This window comes from Benincasa hispida, chromosome 4, assembly GCF_009727055.1.
Source record: "Benincasa hispida cultivar B227 chromosome 4, ASM972705v1, whole genome shotgun sequence".
In the NCBI taxonomy this organism is placed as follows: domain Eukaryota; kingdom Viridiplantae; phylum Streptophyta; class Magnoliopsida; order Cucurbitales; family Cucurbitaceae; genus Benincasa; species Benincasa hispida.
In genome coordinates, this window is record NC_052352.1 from 59,533,796 (window position 1) to 59,538,503 (window position 4,708).

Here is a 4,708-nt window from a genome sequence, read left to right on the forward strand (position 1 = left end):
TAAATCATAAGAATACATCATATAAAAACCCTAAAATAAATTTTTAGCATCTTTCTGAAAATTCCACTACTCTACTTCCTAAACATGTCGGAGAGCCCTTTTGCTCAATCCCTAATAACCTTAGTTGAGAGAGCCATTTTGCTCGATCTCAACATCAATAACATAGTCATACGTGCACGTAGAGCTGGGTTGGGTCCTGACCATTTACTAATACCTTCAGTGTCAAGGATCCCTAACATCATTGTAATCTAAATACCTTACTATACCTCCGGTACCAACATTAGAGTAGGGTTTGTACAAGGCACAAACATTTAAACATTTAAGAACATATACAGAATATGTATATTTGAAATAATAATACCTCATGATGTCAAATCAACACATAGTGCCTTATAAAACATGGAATATGCTTGATTAATTTCATCATGCAATAAAACATGGCATGGTCTTACTGAAAATCACATGCTAAACTCTTAAATAACTTCATTTAAAAAAAAAATGGATCATGCGATAACATTCATTTTAAGGCATGCATTGGAGAAATCATGATATAATGTTAGGAATCATTCATAAAACTTGCGTTAGAAAATATTTATTAAAACTTGTCACTCACTATCTTAAGCTACTTATACAAGGGGTTGTACGCCTCTCCTATATGCGTTTGCCCTGAAAAGGAAAGGTCCCTTGGTCAGTATACTTAGCTCCCTTTTGTGCTTAATGCATAGCTTAACTTTATCGCATACTAATGTTTATCACATCATAGCTAAGTTCGATGCATCAAAAACCATCCTTAACGCATCGACTATTCCTTGGCCATCTTACCTTATAACTTAAATAACAATTAGGAATCCCTTCTCAAGATGTTCGGATAAGCATTGAAACACTTCTCAGCCTATGTAACATACATCCATTATGTGATGTACTCAGATTTCCTTCGTTATGGTTTTGCTATGTTGAATGCGTTAACGCATAACCTTATTGAGTCAGCTACTTGCTTATTCTTCGTATGTAGTTGTCTGCTTATTCATCCACACATCATCTCAAAATCAAAATTCCAGATTTCGTAACTTTAATTCCAACATTCGTTTAACTAACTTCCTTCAAAGAAATGCTCATAAGCATTTACACTTTTGTTTACCTTTGAATTTGAGCATCATTTATTTCAAAACCAATCAAAAAATCCTCAAATTTTCCTTTGGCTAGACAAAAATTATTCAACTTTCAAATTCTTCAGATGGCAACAACTCTCCCTTATTTAGGTGTTAAGAAAAATTTGGCGAAACAATCTCCTTCTTGGTTAAGCCTATTTATACTTGGGCTTGCATGAAGAGTTAGCTTAATTAATTGCCACCTGTCAAGCTTATCCCTTTATTGACGTCTTCAAGGCTACCACCTGACTTACTCATTCGTTAATTAAGTTGAATTCCTCAGGTTAAACTTGATCACATAGCCTTGCATCCATCCAAGACTTCTCCCTTCAATGCATGATTGTCTGTCGCATCACTTGTCAGCTAAACCCTCATCAATGGCATACAAAGTTGGTCATATAAATCCTTCATACCATTTTTTATACTTAGCCATAACGTCCCCCTTCTTGGACCTCTGGTCGCATCATTCAACTAGCTTGGTTGCATGATGCCTCATAGTTCCAACGCATGGAACCCTCTCCTCTCTAGGTGTTAACTTGTTCCCACTTCACCTGAGAACCCAACATTCCATACTTAACATATTTTCTTGCCCTTTTCCGACTTACCATTAATAGGTTTCTCCAACTCTCTACGCGTCAACCATATAACAACCTGAATGCATATAGTCATAACACTTACGCGTCAACCATTTCAGGCACATCATTCATTATACATACTTAACTATCTTTTTCCATTGACATTAATACACAACTTAACTCATAATTGAGAAGACTTAAACTTAATTAACTAGTAAAGCAAGTTCAGGGGTTTACAGCGTAGCTACGCTACCTTGGAGCATAGCAACGCTTCGGATTGATGGGTGCGTTCATCTTATTACGCAGCATAGCAACGCTGTTATACAACGTAATTATGTTGTGGGCACTGTGTTTAAAAATAGGTCTGCTACCGCTGAAAGAGGGAAAGAAAAAGAACGTCACAATTGTGTGAGATTTTGACCTAATTGAGAAAGAGCCATCTAGAGGATCAAGTGATCTGGAACTCAACAATGAAAGTTCGAGAGATCAAGATCGTGTCACAATGACAGTGAAAGGAGATTATATCATCTATTTCTCTAACTTTCATATTCTCCATGATGATTTTCTGTTTTAAATCTTTTCTTTCAAGAAACATGAATAGTTAAAACCTCTCAATTCTAGGGTGTTATGATTGTTATAAATTTTCTTGATTAGACTATTAATGTTTGAATCAGTTGTATGGTGATTAAATTTTAATTCCTCCATGTGAAACAATTTGTTTGATTGACCCTTAAATGAATGTATGTTAGGTTAAATTTTCTGCTTAGGAAAGAGAAGTTTGGTTGGAACTGAGTAGTTAATATATTATTCAATAATGCATGAGAATGATTAGAGAATAATAGAGGCTGAAAATGGAGGAACATAATGTAGCATGATTTAACAATGAGGAAGAGAATCAATTTGGTATGCTAAAACGAGTTGAGCTTGAAAAATGATATCCCGATTATAGACTTCTAGGCTCATTTGATCTAAATAATTGATTCATTCGTTTAATAGTTGATAAGAATTTCATAGTAGAACAACACCATAGATCCATTATCTCATTGAATTGTTGGTTTTGCTTTCTGATTTAATTAAATTACAACAAGGAACCTTAATTATTGATTGTCCAAATAAAATTAGCTCGTGAATAATAATAGCTACCCAAAAATTCTTTAGATTCAATCCCTGAGGAAGATACTCATTTGGGATTTATTACTACGATATGTACGCTTACGTGCCTGTCAGCAACCTCGATGCTAAATCGGGTATGCCGGTTGCTCCTCCAAGGCTACCACAACTTCCAAGCTCAAGCATGCACTCGCCAAAGAAAGGAATGGAATCCTTGGAAATTATGCTTAGACCACAAAGAGAAACAGAAAAGAGAGGGAATCGATTTTCTCATATTTTTTCCAATAATTGAGAGCCTTTTGAAAGAAAGATAAGATCCATTTAAAAAAAAAAAAATCGTTTTGAAATTAATTGTAAAACTATTTTAGAATTAATTAATATAATTCTTGAAATTAATCAAAAACAATTAATCCTTAGAATTTATTTTAAACATTAATAAAACATTTTTTTCGTTTTCTTCTTTTTTGTTATGTCAGTCACTCCCAACAGGTTTTGGTTGTGTGAGATGCAATGTTCCCTTCAATAACATGAGAGTTACGTCACTTAAATAAGTATAGAAATCAAGGTTCTCCCCATCAAATCTTCTCAAATAAAGGGATTTTTTGGGTGATATTTTTTCACACTAATCTTGGTAGAAACCCTAGGCCTTGAAGACCGTAAAAAGTGACTTACGACACATTTGGATTGACTTGAGAAAAAAGTGTTTTTCAAAAAAAATCAATTTTTATTTAAATAATTTTAATAAAAAAAATGATAAAAATATACTTGAAAAGCTATTTTGAGTGGTTGCCGATGATGATCCTGTAGTCATTTGGCCGGCTATTGAAAGAAAAAGCTTGCATCTGGCTGGGTCTTGCCGGTCCCATCTCTCTCCAAACCTAACGTGGTAATTTCCCATCATAGGGCTTTCTATCTATAGATTGAGCCATTACCAAGGAGCTGATTCGTTCAAAACTCAGTTGATTGCTTCTATAAATAAGGTGGAGCGTCCTTGGCTCAGCATTCAAACACTCCATTTTTTTCTAACATGATTTATTTTTTAAATTAAACTTGGAAATGTATTTCAAACACACCCTTAAGCTCTTGAAAAATAGAGATAAGCGTTAGAAAGAGAAAACATAGAAGTTTTTCAAGAGTTCTGAGTTACTATTTTCTTTTATTTCTTCTTAGTTCTTACATAAGCCCCTACCTCAAAAGCACCTTAGCTTGCTATTCTCTTTGTACCCTTCATCCAGAGAAAGACAGGTTTTTTGAACCCCAAATATAGTTCTTAGAATTTCAAGGGGTGTTTGTACCTCAATTTCAAGTGGGTGGAGTGAGCTATTATAGCCCACTTTCATGTTTAGGGCTCCAATTATAATAGTTGGTGCTTCTAACTATTATAGCCTATAATTAACTACAATATTAGTATTTTTCATCGCTCTCATCCTCTCTTTTCCTCTTTCCTAAAGTGTTTTCTATTTTCTACTCATCCTTTCTTTTTTCTCCTTGATACAGTGTTTACTATTTCCTACTCATGCTCTCTTTTCTCCTTTCTACAGTGTTTATTATTTCCTACTCATCCTCTCTTTTCCCTATTTGTTACAGTATTTACTATTTCCTATTTGTCCTCTCCTTTCCTTTTTGCTATAGTGTTTACTATTTCCTACTTATCCTCTCCTTTCCTTTTTGCTACCATGTTTACTATTACTTACCCCAAATCAAAATAGTATACACCCCAAACATAGACTATTATAACCTACAAACTATTATAATAACCATTGACTATGATAACCAACTCTATGCCTCAAACACCTCTTCAATGTTTTTCTTGTCTTTGATTTAATTAAGAGACTTCTATATTGCAACAATTCATTACTTTGTATGCTTCATGAT